This window comes from Pongo pygmaeus, chromosome 2, assembly GCF_028885625.2.
Source record: "Pongo pygmaeus isolate AG05252 chromosome 2, NHGRI_mPonPyg2-v2.0_pri, whole genome shotgun sequence".
Classification (NCBI taxonomy): domain Eukaryota; kingdom Metazoa; phylum Chordata; class Mammalia; order Primates; family Hominidae; genus Pongo; species Pongo pygmaeus.
Genome location: NC_085930.1, coordinates 8,830,898 through 8,851,886, shown reverse-complemented (window position 1 = coordinate 8,851,886; position 20,989 = coordinate 8,830,898).

The following is a 20,989-nucleotide window of genomic DNA, read 5'->3' as shown; positions in this document are numbered from 1 at the left end:
TTGCTAGAGGAAGTTCTTTATACTGCAACAAAAAGCTTCTAAGTAATAGCATTAAACATATGAAAGTACAAAACTCAATGGTGTAAGTAAAAAGTGCCATTTTTTGGAATACTCTAGGACTCTAATGATGATGTGCAAGAGTTAAAAGATAAAACTGTTAATAACAAAGGCTAAAATAAATTGTCAAAAGATACACATTAGAAAATTCCAATTGCATTTTTCACAAAAATAGAAAAGACAATTCTAAAATTAGTATGGATTGTGAAAGACCCCACATAGCCATAACAATCTTTTGGAAGAAAAACAAAGTTGGAAGACTCATACTTCTGATTTTTATATTATAAATTACAAATTATACTGCAAAATTATAGTAATCAATGAAGTATGGTACTAACATAGAAACAAACAGATTAATGGAACAGAATAGAGAAACCAAGGATATACAGTCAACTGATTTTTGACAAGGCCGCCAAGAAGACACAACAGAGAAAAAAACAAATGGTATCTTCAATAAATGCTGTTGGGAAAACCAGATATCCACATGCAAAGGAACTAACCTGTATTCTTATACTGGCCATGAAACTGTAAAATCTCCTAGGAGAAAATAGGAAATGGCTTTGGCCTTTGCCATGACTATCTTTGGATATCACACCAAAGCTCAGGCAAAAAAGCAAACATAAACAAGTAGGACTACATTAAAATAAAAAGCTTTTGTGGAGCAAAGGAAACAATCAAGAAAATGAAAAAGCAGTCTATGGATTGGGAGATAATATTTGCAAACTATATATCTGATAAGGGGTTAATATCCAAAATATATAAGGAACTCACATAGCTTGATAGCAAAGAATAAATAAACATAAAAAAATAAAATGAGCCATGGATCTGAATAGATATTTCTCCAAAGAAAACATAAAAAATGGCCAACAGGTCACTGAACTAGCTTTAAGAAAATGATCAGTGGGTATATGATGAGGTGCTCAACATTATTAACTATCAGGGATATGCAAATCAAAACATCAAGGTATCATCCCACTCCTTTTAGTATGGCTATTGTTAAAATGACAAGAAATTACAATTGTAGTTAAGAGTAAGAGGGAAAAGAAACCATCCTTGTACACTGTTGGTGGGAATATAAACTGGCACAACCATTAGGTGAAACAGTATCGCAGTTCCTCAAACAATTAAAAGATAAACCAACTGTGTGACTCAACAATCCCTGTCCTGGGTATATATCCAAACAAAATAAAATCACTACCTCATAGAGGTATCTGCACTCCCTTATTCACTGCAGCATTACTCAAAATAGCCAAGCTGTTGGGCCAGGCATAGTGGCTCACGGCTTTAATCCCAGCACTTTGGGAGGCTGAGGCAGAAGAAATGCTTGAGGCCAGGAATTTAAGACCAACTTGTGCAACACAGGGAGACCCCACTTCTACAAAAAACCAATAATAAAAAATAGCTAGATGTGGAGGTGTGCACTTGTGGTTTTAACTACTGGGGAAGCTGAGGCAGGAGGATGCCTTGAGTCCCTCAGTTCAAAGCTGTGGTGAGCTATGACTACATAATTGCATTCCAGCCTGGGCGACAGAGTGAGACTGTGTCTCTAAAATAAAAAATCTGGAAACAATCTAAGTTCCCATCAACAGGTGAATGTATAAAGAAACTGTGGTTTCTTTACACATTTAAACATATATATATAATGGAATATTATTCAGCATTGAAAAAGGAGATACTGCCATTCCCAACAACATAGACAAACTGAGAGGGCATTAGGCTAACTGCAATAAGTCAGACAGAGAAAGAAAATTACTGCAGGATCTCACTTGTATGTGGAATCTGAAAACAAAACAGAACAATAAATACATAGACAGGTAGTAGAACCATGGTGACCAGGGGTGGGAAGAGGGAGAATATGAGAAGATGCAGATCAAAAGGCACCAACTTACATTTATGTAAGATGAACAAATCTAGAGATCTAACATACAGCACGAGGACAAGCTAAGAATACTCTATCTTATAGTGAAAATTTGCCTAGAGAATAGCTTTAAGCACTGTTATTCACATGCGTTCGTGTGAAAAGACCACCAAACAGGCTTCGTGTGAGCAATAAAGCTTTTTGATCACGTGGGTGCAGGTGGGCTGAGTCCGAAAAGAGAGCCAGCGAAGGAAGATGGGGTGGGGCTGTTTTATAGGATTAGGGTAGGTAGTGGAAAATTACAGTCAAAGGGGGTTTTTCTCTTATAGGCAGTGGTGAGGATCACAAGGTGCTCAGTGGGGGAGGTTCTGAGCCAGGAGAAGGAATTTCACAAGGTTGATTGCTCAATTAAGTTGGGGCAGGAACAAATCACAATGGTGGAATGTCATCAGTTAAGGCCAGAACCAGCCATTTTCACTTCTTTTGTGATTCTTCACTTGCTTCAGGCCATCTGGACATACATGTGCAGGTCACAAGGGATACAATGGCTTAGGTTGGGCTCAGAGGCCTGACATTTCTGCCTTCTTATATTAATAAGAAAAATAACATAAAATCATATTGAAGTATTGGGGCAGCAAAAATTTTGTGGGGTGGTATGGAGAGATAATGGGCGATGTTTCTCAGGGCTTCTTTGAGCAGGATTGGGGCAGTGTGGGAACCCAGAGTGGGAGAGATTAAGTTGAAGGAAGATTTTGTGGTAAGAGGTGATATTGTGGTGTTGTTAGAAGGAGTATTTGTCATATAGAATGATTGGTGATGGCCTGGATACAGTTTTGGATGAATTGAGAAACTAAACGCAAGACACAAGGTCCAAATAAGAGAAAGAAAAACGGTATTAAAGGACTAAGAATTGGAAGGACCCAGGACATCCAACTAGAGAGTGCCCAAGGGGGTTCAGCATAATTACTGGTTTGGTTGGCGAGTTTTTGGGCTCTATCCTTGAGTTTTTTTATGTAGTCATACAGCAGGCCAGATTGATTTAGGTAAAAACAACACTCTTCATTTAAAAATATACAGTTCCCTTTGTTTTTTAGCACTGAGTAAGTTGAGGCCTCAGCGATTTTGGAGGAAAGAGAAATGCAAAGCCAGCAATTATTTGTTAAAGGAGGATTAGAAACAGCTAGGAGAGAGTGAGTGAGATTGATAGTGTGGTGGAGATAGCTGGGGAGGGGTAGAGGGTGGCATAAAAATGGGAATGAGAATAAGAGTGAGTATAAAAGTAAAGAATAGGACTCCATCAGGGTGAAAGTATTGGAGTGTGTCCTGCCAGCAAATATTATTCATTTACTTTAAGAGGGAGTTAAGAGTAGTGGTTTGGTGATATCAGCTGGTGATATCAGCTGTGATGGCTTGGAGAAACAGTGTAAACAGGCAGTGTAAACAAGAGCAGGGCATTTATGAGTAGTTGAGAACGGTGAATAGGAATATGAGGAGTATGACTAGACAGAAGAGGGTAGGAATGACAAGTTTTTGGAGTGCAGTCCAAGTTGGGCTGGTGTCTGGAATGAGACTGGGGCCTAAAAAAAAAGGAGCGTCCATACAGGAGCTCAAATGGGCTGTACCCTGTAACATTCCGAGGACAGACCTGAATTCTGAGAAGGGCAAGTGGTAAAAGTACCATCCAGTCCTTTTTAAGTAGGAAGCTGAGCTCAGTGAGGTGTGTCTTTAAAAGACCATTAGTCTGTTTTACTTTTTCTGAAGATTGAGGATGGTAGGTGTATGAAGGTTTTACTGAATACCTAGAGCCTGAGAAACTACTTGGTGATTTGACTAATAAAGGCTAGTCTGTTATTGGACTGTATAGAGATGGGAAGGCCAAACTGAGGAATTATGTCTGACAGAAGGGAAGAAATAACCATGGTGGCCTTCTCAGACCCTGTGGGAAAGGCCTCTACACATCCAGTGAAAGTGTCTACCCAGACCAAGAGGTATTTTAGTTTCCTGACTTGGGGCATGTGAGTAAAGTCATTTTGCCAGTCCTGGGCAGGGACAAATCCCTGAGCTTGATGTGTAGGGAAGGGAGGGGGCCTGAACAGTCTCTGAGGGGTAGTAGAATAGCAGCTGGAACACTGAGAAGTGATTTCCTTGAGGATAGATTTCCATTATGGAAAGGAAATGAGACGTTCTAAGAGGTGGGCTAGCAGCTTGTAACCTCATGGAAGAGGTTATGAAATGACAACAGAATAGAATGGGCCTGTGAGGCTTTAAGGAGATATTTTCCTTGGTCTAAGAACCATTTGCCTTGTGTGGGAAGAGATTGATAGGTAGAAGTTTCAGTTGGGGAGTATGTGGAAGTGACCAATGAGAAGGAGAAAAACTGGCTGTGAGGGGCAGAAATTGGAACACTAGATGCTTCTTTAGCTACCTTATCAGCATAAGCATTGCCTAGAGCAATGGGTTCTGACACCTTTTGATGACCCTTCCACTGAATGTCTCCAGCTTCCTTTGGAAGTAAAGTGGCCTTGAGAGGAGTTTTTATTAAAGAGGTATTAATGATGGAGGACCCATGTGTAGTGAGGAAACCTCTTTCTGCCCATATAACAGTATGGTGGACAGGATATGGAAGGCATATTTAGAGTCACTATAGATATTGATGCATAGTTCATTTGCAAGAGTGAGGGCTCGAGTTAAGGGAATGAGTTTGGCTTGCTGAGAGGTAGTGGAGAAGGGCAGAGCGGTAGCCTCAATGATAGACGTGGAAGATACTATAGCATAGCCTGCCTTTGCTGGTGAGTGACAATTAGGCCTGGTGGAACTGCCATCAATAAACCAAGTGTGGTCAGGGTGAGGAACAGGAAAGAAGGAAATATGGGGAAATGGGGTGAATGTCAGGTGGATCAGAGAGATACAGTCATGGGGGTCAGGTGTGGTATCTGGAATAATGTGGGAGGCCAGATTGAAGTCTGGACCAGGAACAATGGTAATTGTGGGAGACTCAATGAAGAGTGAGTATAGCTGAAGGAGCCAGGGAGCAGAAAGTATACGCATCAGGTGTGAGGAAGAAAATACGCATCAGATGTGAGGAAGAAAATAGATTTTGGAAGTTATGAGAGCTGTAGAGAGTGAGTTGAGCATAGTTTGTGATTTTGAGGGCCTCTAAAAGTATTACAGCAGTGACAGCTGCCACACAGAGACATGATGGCCAGTCTAAAACAGTAAGGTCAAGTTATTTGGACAAAAAGGCTACAGGGCACAATCCCAGTCTTTGTGTAAGAACTCCGACTGCACAGCCCTGCACTTCAGCTGTGTGTAATGAAAAGTGTTGGGATGAGTCAAGGAGAGCTAATGTGGGAGCAGTCTCTAAGCCTGTCTTCAAGGAATGGAAAGAGGAGTGGGCAAAGGATTTAGGATCTGTGGGGTCAGCTAGGTTTCCTTTTGTGAGTTTATATAATGGTTTTGTTAGGATGGTAAAACCAGGTATCCAAAGGCAAAAGAATCGAACCATGACTAAGAAGGAAAGGAGTTGTTGTTTTGTAGAAGGGGTTGGGGTTTGAGAGATCAGTTGGACACTATCGGCAGGGAGAGCACATGTGTTTTTATGAAGAATTATGCCGAGGTAGGTAATGGATGGAGAAGAAATTTGAGCTTTGGAGGGGGATACCAGATATCCTTTGGAGAATAAATGTTGAAGGAGCAGGAGGGTGTCTTGTTGAGAAGATTCAAAGGAGGGGCTACAAAGTAGAAGGTCATCAATATATTGAATAAGGTGAGAAGTGGAGGGGTGGAAAGAAAGTAAATCATGAGAAAGAGCTTGGCTGAAGTAATGAGGGCCGTCCCTGAAGCCTTGTGGCACTACAGCCCAGGTAAGCTACTGGACTGATGGGTGTCAGGGTCAGTCCAGGTAAAAGCAAAGAGAGTCTGGGATGAGGGGTGCAGGGGAATAGTGAAAAAAGCATCTTTAAGATAAAGAACGGAATAGTGAGTTGTGGAGGAAGGTATTGAGGACAAAAGAATGTACGGGTTGGGCCCTACAGGGTGGATAGGGAAAACAATTTGGTTGATAAGGCACAGATCCTGAACTAACCTGTAATACTTGTCCAGTTTTTGGACAGGTAAAATGGTGGAATTGTAAGGAGAGTTTATAGATCTTAGAAGCCCATGCTGTAGCAGGCGAGTGATAACAGGCTTCAATCCCTTTAAAGCCTGTTATAGGATGAGATACTGGTGCTGAGTGGCATCAGGGTGATTAGGTTTTAATGGGATAGTGATGGGGATGTGGTCAGTTGCCAGGGAGGGAGTAGAGATGTCCCATACTTGTGGGTTAAGGTAGGGGGATATGAAAGGAGGATGCGAAGGAGGCTTTGAACTGGGGAAAAGGGCAGCAATGATGTGTGGCTGTAGCCTAGGAATAGTCAGGGAAGTAGATAATTTAGTTAAAATGTCTCAGCCTAATAAGGGAACTGGGCAGGTGGGGATAACTAAAAAAGAGTGCATAAAAGAATGTTGTCTAAGTTGGCACCAGAGTTGGGGAGTTTTAAGAGGTTTAGAAGCCTGGCCATCAATACCCACATCAGTTATGGAGGCAAAGGAAATAGGCCTTTGAAAAGAAGGTAATGTGGAGTGGGTAGCCTCCGTATTGATTAAGAAGGGGATGGACTTACCCTCTACTGTAAGAGTTACCCAAAGCGTCTGTGATGGTCCAGGAGGCTTCCAAGGTGATCGGGCAGCATCAGTCTTCAGCCGCTAAGCTGAGAAGATCTGGGAAGGAGTCAGTCAGAGAGCCTTGGGCCAGAGTTCCAGGAGCTCTGGGAGAGGCTGCCTGGCAAGTCAACAGTCTGATTTCCAGTGGGGTCCCGCACAGATGGGACACAGCTTAGGAGGAATCCTGGGCTGTGGGTACTCCTTGGACCAGTGGCCAGATTTCAGGCACTTGAAGTAAGATCCTGGGGGAGGATGAATAAGATCCTGAAGGAATGCCTGACCACAGTGGCTTAGGTGTTTCGAAGTTCTTGTGTGCTGGAGATGTGGCTGGGGTTTGTCTCACAGTGGAAGCAAGGATTTGCAACTCAGAAATATGTTGCTACTCGGCTGCCTCTACTTTATTATTGTACACCTTGAAGGCAAGGTTAATTAAGTCCTGCTGTGGGGTTTGAGGGCTGGAATCTAATTTTTGGAGTTTTATTTAATGTCAGGAGCAGATTGGATAATAAGATGCATATTGAGAATAAGACAGCCTTCTGGCCCTTCAGGGTCTAGGGCTGTAAAGTGTCTCAGGGTTGCTGCCAAATGAGCCATGAACTGGGCTGGGTTTTTGTATTTGATGAAAAAGAGCCTAAATGCTACTGATTTGGGAGAGATTGGATAAAGAAAAAGGAGCATTAACCTTGACTATACCTTTAGCCCCAACCACCATTTTAAGAGGAAATTGTTGGGCAGGTCGGGGAGGGCTAGTTGCGGAATGAAACTGTAAGCCGGACGGGGTGTGAGCAGGGGAGGTAATAGAAGGATTATAGGGTGGGGGAGTGGAGGCTAAGGAAGAATTGGGACCTGGCTTGACCTGGAAAGGAGCAGCCTGGGGAGGAGGGGAGAAGTCAGATGGGTCCGTAGAAAAGGAAGATTGGAAAGACTCAGCAACATTTGGGGTTGGGACTGAGGGGACAGGCGGGAGGGAAAGAAGGAAGATTTGGGATGAGTTGCATTGGGGACAGAGACTAGGGAGGGACCAATGAGTAAAAGAATACCTGGATATCAGGCACCTCAGACAATTTGTCCATTTTATGACAAGAATTATTTAGATCTTGTGGGATGGAAAAATCAGAAGTGCCATTTTCTGGCTATTTGGAACCATTGTTGAGTTTGTATTGGGGTTAAGTGGCATTGTGGAAGAAAATGAGGCCTTGAGGTTTCAGGTCAGGTGTGAGTTGAAGAGATTTTAAGTTCTTGAGAACAGGCTAAGGGAGAAGAAGGAGGAATGGAGGGTGGAAGTTTGCCTATAGTGAAGGAGGCAAGCCCAGAGAAAAGAGAGGGTAGAGACACGGAAAGAAGGGTGGGGGTTGCTTGCCCCCCAGGAAAGTGGAAAGAAAAGAGAGGGTAGAGACATGGAGAGAAGGGGTGGGGGATGCTTGCCCCCCAGGAAAGTGGAGAGAAAAGAAAGGGTAGAGACACGGAGAGAAGGGGTGGGGGGTGTTTGCCCCCAGGAAAGTTGTGCTTGCCACTAAGGGTGAAGGATCAAGGCAGGTGTCCCCACAGTGATCAGACAGCTCTGAAACATGGGTGAATAATCAAGCAGGCATCCCCTCAGTGATTAAACACCAAGGGAAGGCTGTCTTCCCGAGTCCATGACCAGTGCCAGAGTTTTGGGTTCACGGATAAAACGCGCCTCCTCTGTCTCTACCAGAAAAGGAAAGGGACTGAAATTAAGAGAAGGGAGAGATTGAAAGATGGCGCTAAGATTGAAAGGACAAAGAGGTTGAGGGATAGTGAGAGAGGTTGGAGAAGAGAGTAAAAAGAGGCCGCTTATCCAATTTCAAATTGGTGAGATGTTCCTTGGGCTGGTTGGTCTGAGGACCCGATGTTGTAGGTGGATTTTCTCATGGAGCAAAGAGCAGGACTACAGGGGATTGATCTCCCAAGGGAGGTCCCCTGATTCGAGTCATGGCACCAAATGTCACACAGTTCTGTGTGAAGAGACCACCAAACAGGCTTTGTGTGAGCAATAAAGCTTTTTAATCGCCTGGGTGCAGGTGGGCTGAGTCCGAAAAGAGAGTCAGTGAAGGGAGATAGGGGTGGGGCCATTTTATAGGATTTGAGTGGGTAGTGGAAAATTATAGTTAAAGGGGGTTTTTCTCTTATGGGCAGGGGCGGGGGTCACAAGGTGCTCAGTGGGGGAGGTTCTGAGCCAGGAGAAGGAATTTCACAAGGTTAATCACTCAGTTAAGTTGGGGCAGGAACAAATCACAATGGTAGAACGTCATCAGTTAGGGCAGGAACCGGCCATTTTCACTTCTTTTGTGATTCTTCACTTGCTTCAGGCTATCTGGATGTATACGTGCAGGTCACAGGGGATACAATGGCTTAGCTTGGGCTCATAGGCCTGATACTCTTATCACACACACACAAATTATGTTAGGTGATAGATATATTAAATGGCTTGACTGTGGCAATCATTTCTCTATGTATACATATATCAAAGTTTCATGCTGCATACCTTAAATTATATAATAAAAAATAAATTAAGTAAAAACCTGCATTCTCCATTTTCATTGCATATGTTAATATTTTATTATATCTGCATCATCAGATTTTCTAGTCATACACTATGCTCTCTCCCATTTAACACTCACTAAACCAAAATTTTACATGTAACTATGTATTTATTGCTCACCACAAGCCCTTACATTAATGTTTCTATAGTCATTCTTGCTGCTTAAAACTTGTTTTAAGGACTATATCTTAAGATAAAAGCAAGTGAATGATACTCCCTGAGTTTTATGTGTTAATAACAGTTTCATAATTAAAGATCAGTTTTACTGAATATAATAACTTGTCTTACATTTTAATTGAGAACCTTACATATTTACCGTATTTTCTTCTGAAATAAAGCGTTTCTGTTGGAAAGTCTGATGATAATTTAATTTTCTTTTCAACATAAGTCACATGCTCTTTTTCTATATATCTAAAATATTTTCTTTCCTTTTCTTTAAATTCCAGAAGATGTGCTAGATTACGTATTAATGTCCCATAACAAAACGCTGCACAACTTAACAGCACAAAACAACAATTTTATTTGGTTTACAGATTTTGTGGGAAAGAAACTTGGAAAGGGCACAAAGGAAACAGCTGTTTTCTCCTCTGCAATGTCAGGGGCTGCAGAATAGCTTTTTCACTTACATCTGGTGCTTGTACAGGCCAGACTTAGCTGGAACTCCTGGATGAAGTATCCCTGTGAGGCCTCTACAGTTGGTGGTCTCAGCGTGTTTGAAATTTTACATAGAAACTGAGGCCTTCATTATTCCCAGCGAATAAGGTGGAAGTGACACAGTCTTTTATGAATTTCCTCATACTGTGTGGTCAAAGCAGCCATATGCTTGCCCAAATTCAAGAGAATGGGACACAGTTCCCTGATCTCATGGGAAGAATGTACAAAAAGTTTAAGACTACCAACTTATTCTCTGTCTAAAACATTATGTACATTCTTGATTATTTGTAAAATCACCCAAAAGTCTTACACCATATAACATCAAGCTCAGACTCAAGTTTAAAGATTTATTGATTTAGATAACGTCCAGGTATAGATGAGGTTCCTGAGTTTCAGTTCCTCAAGGAAGTTTCTCTTGATCTTATTGCTTACCATCTGTATCTGTCATTTTCACTCAAATCCTCTTGTCTCTTTTTTTTGTTTCTTTTTTTTTTTAAGACAGGATTTGGCTCTATCACCCAGGCTTCAAGCATGCACCACCATGCTGGGCTAATTTTTGTATTTTTAGTAGAGATGGGTTTTGCCATGTTGGCCAGGATGGTCTTGAACTCCTGGCCTCAAGTAATTTGCACAACTCGCTATTTTTGATATTTAATTTAATTTCCTTTTAGCTTATATTTCTATTAGAGCACTATCTGTTTTGATTCTTTTTCTATTCTACCTTAGTTTTCATATATAAAACATTTTTCTTTTGTTCCTAATCATTTTTTTGAGTCTGCCGCTTCATTGGGGTTTTCTCATTCAAGTATGTTGATTTCTGTTAGGTCGCATCATTGTTCTTAATATATTTTAACTTATATTGAAATAGTACAATAGAGTTTTGATCTGTTCTTTTGTGTTGAGCTTTACTTCCTGGTGGGCTTTTATTTTCTATAGGTAAGTAATTCTCCTCTTTATTTCTTTTACCTAATAATAACTTCATAAGGAATTTGACATTATTTTTTTTTCTGCTGCTTATATGTATGTAGTTTTAATGTTCATAAACTGTTAGAAGAGGGCTTAGATGAGATAGCTTTCCCAACTTTAGGGAAGTTTTGTTTAGGTTTTAAAAGATAACAGCTTACTTTGTGAAATTATTTGCATTAAGCTCCAAGCCTGCTTTCAACCTTTCAACTGGCTATTCTTATTTCTTCATCTCTGTCCTGTTTAATTTAGTTCTACTCCAGACTGTGTGATGACCTTATAGAAGAGCGTCTTCGCTGGTCAGTTTCAGGAATTCACAGGGTAGCAAATGCCCAAGTCTCTTCAGATCTTTCCATGGACTCCATGCAGTCACCCATTATTAGAGGGAGCAACTCCCCCACCTCTTTCAGCTGCTAATTGCCAATTGATCTTTGATGGCTTCTAGTGCATAACCGTGAGCTATTTGGGAGTCCCATGTTCTCTTTTCTATCAGTCATACCATTGCTTCCTTCTGGTTTCTTCTGCACAGGTTGATATAGCACATAGTTACTATGTACCACCAGTTTAATCCCTCCACCTTGTAATTTGCAGTTCTTGGGGATACTTTGCCATCTAGTTTTGTTATAAATTTTGAACATGTGTATTTAATTTAGCTCTCTAATTGTTTTCTGCTTGTATGTAGATTACGGACAGTCCTCCCAAAAATGCTGCCAACACTGTTGCCATTTTCCAAAAAATCTTGAAGACAATTTCAAAAGATGTTTTCCAAACACCATTCGAGAAAGGGCAATACGATAATGGCCATCCTTGAATGGAGAACACCAGCACATCTGATCTGTTAAAATCAGGCTAAATATTGTATTGCTACATTTCATGTTAAAAATGTTTCTAATGAAAAATGATAAAAAATAGTGTGGAGCTTTTAATAAGTAAAATAAATGTTATTTTAAATGGTAGCATAAAAAAACTTTCCTTGTGGATAATCCAATTGGCATAAAAAACACTTAAGATGAATACCTTAATTTTCACTACTCCCTTTAATATCAACTTTATCAAAAGAATGTAATGCAATCAACTGCACACATATCATTAAACCAAAGAAATATATATCAGCTTCTTCTGCATAGGAAATAACTTGTGCATTTCGAAAGGGTCTAAGATCATTGGAGTATAAAATTGAAGGAGTTCTCACATTATCTTAAGAAATAACATGAAATGGTTTCTCACTGCATAATTCTCTAGAAAATCTAGGAAATTGCTTTATACCCATGATGTGTCCTTTGATCTACAAGGTTTCACACACAGCATTTCTTTATTGTTTCTGGTTTCACTTTGGTAAGCGTAATTTGTTTTAATCTCCAGGTTATTCTGGGGAGGTAATGTAATCATATTATTAGTCATCAATTCATAAATAATCGAATTCCCATAACAAAGATTTTTTTTCTATTTCTATGATAGGGTATGGCTTCTGATCAAACTTTCTGTGTATTTCTAAAATTTACTAAAAAACCTATGTAAGGATATATGTTTTTTGTGATAATATTGAATAAAGACAAAAATTAGTTATTGTTTTCTAGGAATGCAACTTAGTGTGCCTTTAAAGAAGACCTGATTTCTTATAGTGAAGCACACTTTATTATAGATTTTAGAGATATGAGATATCAGTAAGATTGATTGTTTCATCAACCTCTCACTGTCAAAAGGTAAGGTACAATATTGTCTACTATCAATTGAATACTGAAGTTCCATTTATTTTGGATTATAATTCAAACAATATAGACTATCTAAATTAGCATTTGTTTAGAATTTTAGAATTCTAATTTTTAGCTCCAAATTCGATTCTCAAATGAAAGTTCTCTTTCATGAATACATACATATATGTGTGTATATTTTATACATATATAGATATATGTTGTGTGTATATATGTGTGTGCCTATATATACATATGTGTGTGTTTATGTATATATAAATCGATGTATGTATATAAACAGTATATACAGTTTCCCTGCCATTTGTTGGGTGGTTTCTTGCTGCTGGTCTTTTCTGGGATAACTCCTACAGTGCAAACCAGCTGGTAGCCAGGGGGAGAAAGAGGTTTTATGATTCAAGATAACCTCATTTGCATGTTGGAAGTCACCTGGTTCCCTCTCTCCAGGTGATTTCTTATCCTGTAAGAGGCTAGGCCAGCTTATTTTCCCTGGGTTCAAAGAAGCAAGAAGTTGTTATAATTGGCAAGATCTCCCGGTAAATAAAAGCACTGAAGCATTCATCCTGCCTTTCTTACTACTCTGTGACTAAATAATAGATTTTTTTAAAAATGTGGTTTTTTTGGGGGAGGAGCCAAGATGGCCGAATAGGAACAGCTCCGGTTTACAGCTCCCAGCGTGAGCGACGCAGAAGACGGGTGATTTCTGCATTTCCATCTGAGGTACAGGGTTCATCTCATTAGGGAGTGCCAGACAGTGGGTGCAGGTCAGTGGGGGCACGCACCGTACATGAGCCAAAGAAGGGCGAGGCATTGCCTCACTCGGGAAGTGCAAGGGGTCAGGGAGTTCCCTTTCCTAGTCAAAGAAAAGGGTGACAGATGGCACCTGGAAACTTGGGTCACTCCCACCTGAATACTGCGCTTTTCTGACGGGCTTAAAAAACGGCGCACCAGGAGATTATATCCCGCACCTGGCTCGGAGGGGCCTACACCCACGGAGTCTCACTGATTGCTAGCACAGCAGTCTGAGATCAAACTGCAAGTTGGCAGCGAGGCTGGGGGAGGGGCGCCCGCCATTGCCCAGGCTTGCTTAGGTAAACAAAGCAGCCCAGAAGCTCGAACTGGGTGGAGCCCACCACAGCTCAAGGAGGCCTGCCTGCCTCTGTAGGCTCCACCTCTGGGGGCAGGGCACAGACAAACAAAAAGACAGCAGTAACTTCTGCAGACTTAAATGTCCCTGTCTGACAGCATTGAAGAGAGCAGTGGTTCTCCCAGCATGCAGCTGGAGATCTGAGGACGGGCAGCCTTCCTCCCCAAGTGGGTCCCTGACCCCTGACCACGAAGCAGCCTAACTGGGAGGCACCCCCTGGCAGGGGCAGACTGACACCTCACACGGCCGGCCGGGTACTCCAACAGACCTGCAGCTGAGGGTCCTGTCTGTTAGAAGGAAAACTAACAAACAGAAAGGGCATCCACACCAAAAACCCATCTGTACATCACCATCATCAAAGACCAAAAGTAGATAAAACCACAAAGATGGGGAAAAAACAGAGCAGAAAAACTGGAAACTCTAAAAAGCAGAGCACCTCTCCTCCTCCAAAGGAACGCAGTTCCTCACCAGCAACGGAACAAAGCTGTACAGAGAATGACTTTGACGAGCTGAGAGAAGAAGGCTTCAGACGATCAAATTACTCCGAGCTATGGGAGGATATTCAAACCAAAGGCAAAGAAGTTGAAAACTTTGAAAAAAACTTAGAAGAATGTATAACTAGAATAACCAATACAGAGAAGTGCTTAAAGGAGCTGATGGAGCTGAAAACCAAGGCTCGAGAACTACGTGAAGAATGCAGAAGCCTCAGGAGCCGATGCAATCAAATGGAAGAAAGGGTATCAGCAATGGAAGATGAAATGAATGAAATGAAGTGAGAAGGGAATTTTAGAGAAAAAAGAATAAAAAGAAATGAACAAAGCCTCCAAGAAATATGGGACTATGTGAAAAGACCAAATCTATGTCTGATTGGTGTACCTGAAAGTGACAGGGAGAATGGAACCAAGTTGGAAAACACTCTGCAGGATATTATCCAGGAGAACTTCCCCAATCTAGCAAGGCAGGCCAACATTCAGATTCAGAAAATACAGAGAATGCCACAAAGATACTCCTCAAGAAGAGCAACTCCAAGATACATAATTGTCAGATTCACCAAAGTTGAAATGAAGAAAAAAATGTTAAGGGCAGCCAGAGAGAAACGTCAGGTTACCCTCAAAGGGAAGCCCATCAGACTAACAGTGGATCTCTCGGCAGAAACTCTACAAGTCAGAAGACAGTGGGGGCCAATATTCAACATTCTTAAAGAAAATAATTTTCAACCCAGAATTTCATATCCAGCCAAACTGAGCTTCATAAGTGAAGAAGAAATAAAATCCTTTACAGACAAGCAAATGCTGAGAGATTTTGTCACCACCAGGCCTGCCCTACAAGAGCTCCTGAAGGAAGCGCTAAACATGGAAAGGCACAACCGGTCCAGCTGCTGCAAAATCATGCCAAAATGTAAAGACCGTCGAGACTAGGAAGAGACTGCATCAACTAACGAGCAAAATAGTCAGCTAACATCATAATGCCAGGATCAAATTCACACATAACAATATTAACTTTAAATGTAAATGGACTAAACACTCCAATTAAAAGACACAGACTGGCAAATTGGATAAAGACTCAAGACCCATCAGTGTGTTGTATTCAGGAAACCCATCGCACATGCAGAGACACACATAGGCTCAAAATAAAGGGATGGAGGAAGATCTACCAAGCAAATGGAAAACAAAAAAAGGCAGGGGTTGCAATCCTAGTCTCTGATAAAACAGACTTTAAACCAACAAAGATCAAAACAGACAAAGAAGGCCATTACATAATGGTAAAGGGATCAATTCAACAAGAAGAGCTAACTATCCTAAATATATATGCACCCAATACAGGAGCACCCAGATTCATAAAGCAAGCCCTGAGTGACCTACAAAGAGACTTAGACTTCCACACATTAATAATGGGAGACTTTAACACCCCACTGTCAACATTAGACAGATCAACGAGACAGAAAGTCAACAAGGATACCCAGGAATTGAACTCAGCTCTGCACCAAGCGGACCTAATAGACATCTACAGAACTCTCCACCCCAAATCAACAGAATATACATTTTTTTCAGCACCACACCACACCTATTCCAAAAGTGACCACATACTTGGAAGTAAAGCTCTCCTCAGTAAATGTAAAAGAACAGAAATTGTAACAAACTATCTCTCAGATCACAGTGCAATCAAGCTAGAACTCAGGATTAAGAATCTCACTCAAAACCACTCAAATACATGGAAACTGAACAACCTGCTCCTGAATGACTACTGGGTACATAACGAAATGAAGGCAGAAATAAAGATGTTCTTTGCAACCAATGAGAACCAAGACACAACATACCAGAATCTCTGGGATGCATTCAAAGCAGTGTGTAGAGGGAAATTTATAGCACTAAATGCCCATGAGAGAAAGCAGGAAAGATCCAAAACTGACACCCTAACATCACAATTAAAAGAATTAGAAAAGCAAGAACAAACACATTCAAAAGCTAGCAGAAGGCAAGAAATAACTAAAATCAGAGCAGAACTGAAGGAAATAGAGACACAAAAAAACCTTCAAAAAATTAATGAATCCAGGAGCTGGTTTTTTGAAAGGATCAACAAAATTGATAGACCGCTAGCAAGATTAATAAAGAAAAAAGAGAGAAGAATCAAATAGATGCAATAAAAAAGGATAAAGGGGATATCACCACCGATCCCACAGAAATACAAACTACCATCAGAGAATACTACAAACACCTCTATGCAAATAAACTAGAAAATCTAGAAGAAATGGATAAATTCCTCGACACATACACTCTCCTAAGACTTAACCAGGAAGAAGTTGAATCTCTGAATAGACCAATAACAGGATCTGAAATTGTGGCAATAATCAATAGCTTACCAACCAAAAAGAGTCCAGGACCAGATGGAATCACAGCCGAATTCTACCAGAGGTAAAAGAAGGAACTGGTACCACTCCTTCTGAAACTATTCCAATCAATAGAAAAAGAGGGAATCCTCCCTAACTCATTTTATGAGGCCAGCATCATCCTGATACAAAAGCCAGGCAGAGACACAACCAAAAAAGAGAATTTTAGACCAATATCCTTGATGAACATTGATACAAAAATCCTCAATAAAATATTGGCAAACCGAATCCAGCAGCACATCAAAAAGCTTATCCACCATGATCAAGTGGGCTTCATCCCTGGGATGCAAGGCTGGTTCAATATATGCAAATCAATAAATGTAATACAGCATATAAACAGAACCAAAGGCAAAAACCACATGATTATCTCAATAGATGCAGAAAAGGCCTTTGACAAAATTCAACAACCCTTCCTGCTAAAAACTCTCAATAAATTAGGTATTGATGGGATGTATCTCAAAATAATAAGAGCTATCTATGACAAACTCAAAGCCAATATCATACTGAATGGGCAAAAACTGGAAGCATTCCCTTTGAAAACTGGCACAAGACAGGGATGCCCTCTCTCACCACTCCTATTCAACATAGTGTTAGAAGTTCTGGCCAGGGCAATTAGGCAGGAGAAGGAAATAAAGGGTATTCAATTAGGAAAAAAGGAAGTCATATTGTCCCTGTTTGCAGATGACATGATTGTATATCTAGAAAACCCCATTGTCTCAGCCCAAAATCTCCTTAAGCTGATAAGCAACTTCAGCAAAGTCTCAGGATACAAAATCAATGTACAAAAATCACAAGCATTCTTATACACCAATAACAGACAAACAGAGAGCCAGATCATGAGTGAACTCCCATTCACAATTGCTTCAAAGAGAATAAAATACCTAGGAATCCAACTTACAAGGGATGTGAAGGACCTCTTCAAGGAGAACTACAAACCACTGCTCAAGGAAATAAAAGAGGATACAAACAAATGGAAGAACATTCCATGCTAATGGGTAGGAAGAATCAATATCATGAAAATGGCCATACTGCCCAAGGTAATTTACAGATTCAATGCCATCCCCATCAAGTTACCAATGACTTTCATCATAGAATTGGAAAAAACTACTTTAAAGTTCATATGGAACCAAAAAAGAGCCCACATCACCAAGTCAATCCTAAGCCAAAAGAACAAAGCTGGAGGCATCACACTACCTGACTTCAAGCTATATTACAAGGCTACAGTAACCAAAACAGCATGGTACTGGTACCAAAACAGAGATATAGATCAATGGAACAGAACAGAGCCCTCAGAAATAACGCCGCGTATCTACAACTATCTGATTTTTGACAAACCTGAGAAAAGCAAGCAATGGGGAAAGGATTCCCTATTTAATAAATGGTTCTTGGAAAACTGGCTAGCCATATGTAGAAAGCTGAAACTGGATCCCTTCCTTACACCTTATACAAAAATCAATCCAAGATGGATTATAGACTTAAACGTTAGACCTAAAACCATAAAAACCCTGGAAGAAAACCTAGGCATTACCATTCAGGACATAGGCATGGGCAAGGACTTCATGACTAAAACACCAAAAGCAATGGCAACAAAAGCCAAAATTGACAAATGGTATCTAATTAAACCAAAGAGCTTCTGCACAGCAAAAGAAACTACCATCAGAGTGAACAGGCAACCTACAAAATGGGAGAAAATTTTTGCAGCCTACTCATCTGACAAAGGGCTAATATCCAGAATCTACAATGAACTCAAACAAATTTACACGAAAAAAACAAACAACCCCATCAATAAGTGGGTGAAGTACATGAACAGACACTTCTCAAAAGAAGACATTTATGCAGCCAAAAAACACATGAAAAAATGCTCACCATCACTGGCCATCAGAGAAACGCAAATCAAAACCACAATGAGATACCATCTCACACCAGTTAGAATGGCAATCATTAAAAAGTCAGGAAACAACAGGTGCTGGAGAGGATGTGGAGAAATAGGAACACTTTTACACCGTTGGTGGGACTGTAAACTAGTTCAACCCTTGTGGAAGTCAGTGTGGCGATTCCTCAGGGATCTAGAACTAGAAATTCCATTCGACCCAGCCATCCCATTACTGGGTATATACCCAAAGGACTATAAACCATGCTGCTATAAAGACACATGCACACGTATGTTTATTGTGGCACTATTCACAATAGCAAAGACTTGGAACCAACCCAAATGTCCAACAATGATAGACTGGATTAAGAAAATGTGGCACATATATACCATGGAATACTATGCAGCCACAAAAAATGATGAGTTCATGTCCTTTGTAGGGACATGGATGAAATTGGAAATCATCATTCTCAGTAAACTATCGCAAGAACAAAAAACCAAACACCGCATATTCTCACTCATAGGTGGGAATTGAACAATGAGAACACATGGACACAGGAAGGGGAACATCACACTCTGGGGACTGTTGTGGGGTGGGGGGAGGGGTGAGGGATAGCACTGTGAGATATACCTAATGCTAGATGACGAGTTAGTGGGTGCAGCGCACCAGCATGGCACATGTATACATATGTAACTAACCTGCACATTGCCCACATGTACCCTAAAACCCAAAGTATAATAATAAATAAATAAATAAAAAATAAATAAAAAAAGTTTTAAAAAATGTGTTTTTTAAAATAAAATTAGGACAGTTAGTAAATGAAAATAATAGAATATCATCATTTTACAACTCCCGATAGAATAAAGCTTTTAGGCACCAGACAGCAACAGATGCTAACACCAAAAAGAACCCAAACTGGAGAGATATGCCTCCTGAAATACTCACACACACACACACACACACACACACACACACACATACACGGTATCACACTGTATGCACATCACCACCCATGGTCTTGTCAAAGGTATCAAAGTTGATTCTGATGAAGTGTCTGGATCCAGCTGCCAGTCTGTAGGAAATTGAGAGAACAATGTAGCATTTTGCACTACACAAGAAGCATGCAATCTGCAACTTCCAGACTATGAAAAGTTTTATATGTTAAATGACTTAATTAATGACAAACAATTTTAATAAAGGGATAAAAACGACTGTTGTTTAAGAGATACTTGAAATAAATGTCAAAAAAATTTTAATTTACTATTTTAAATTTAATTACTAAATTATTTACTAAATTTAAAATTACTAAACAGTAATCTAAGGATGGTCACTTGAATGATAATAATCATAAAAAGGCAAAATAGTTTCTGAAAACAAAAATCAGGATATTGGTCACTTTGAAGAGTGTAAGGAGATCGTAATTTGGATGGATAACATAAGGAGCTTCCAGACAACCAGGCTCAAATTTCTAATTTTAACATTAAAAAAATCCCTGATAAGATTGATTATGGGACATAGGGTTGTTGATGACTAAATACACGTTTTATAGAAAAAGAACTATAGATTTTGAATGAATCTATAACAGACATTCAAGTTGATTCTCTAAAAATATTCAAAATAATTTTTCTGCAAAGTGGTAGTCACTTTTGTATAAAACCACAATATTTAAAAGTGACTACTTTGAAGGTACTAACAGATTTAGGTGTGTACATTCTAATGTTTCTTTATGAATTCATAATAGTTTATAGCCATGGATAGTATGCCTATTTTCATAATGACTTATATAGTAGAGAAAATGTAATTGGGTTAGTATAAAGGGTTGGGAATTTTTCTATAGAAATGTTTAATAAATTATTTTATTTGCAATAAATTCACGTGTGTCAGAGTACATTTCTGTTTATATATATATATATATATTCTTTATCTAAAGTGAAGCCTATATTTTTAAAGAGTGTTTCCAAGAATAAAATAAGAAAATGTATGAGGTCTAGACATTTTGAGCAATAGTGGTTAAGAGAGTGGAACCATCTAACAGAGAGAACATTTGATTGACAGACTTGGGGATGACTCAACTTGTGAAGAGAAGGATAACAATAGTGCTTCAAGCAAACTTTCTATTTCTGCTTGGATTATTTGAGAAATTCAGGCAAAATTCAAGCAGTTGCTTCAACTGTTCACATCACTTCAGCAGTAGCATAAGTCTGTGCTGGGAAAATGAAGCACACTGATTTAATAACTGACAAGGATACAGGATATGCAAAAAGTAGTGGGGACTGGCATTACTGTGCAAATGCTCAGACTTTGATTCTCTATAACTTAAGAGTGAAGTATAAATGTGAGATAATCAATTTTGAAGTTCTAGAAAAACATATTTCTCGACCATCTTAATATTTCAATTAAATGGAAATAACTAATCAAAATGCTTTAGGTGTTAATAACATTTCACCATAAATATCACCACGTTTCAGAAATTTTACATTATAGTAATTAAAACCACCTACTTCAAAGCAGCAGAATATAAAAAGTGATGTTGTCTTTTGAAACATGTTCAGAGAAGACAGAAGAAAAAATTTTAAATT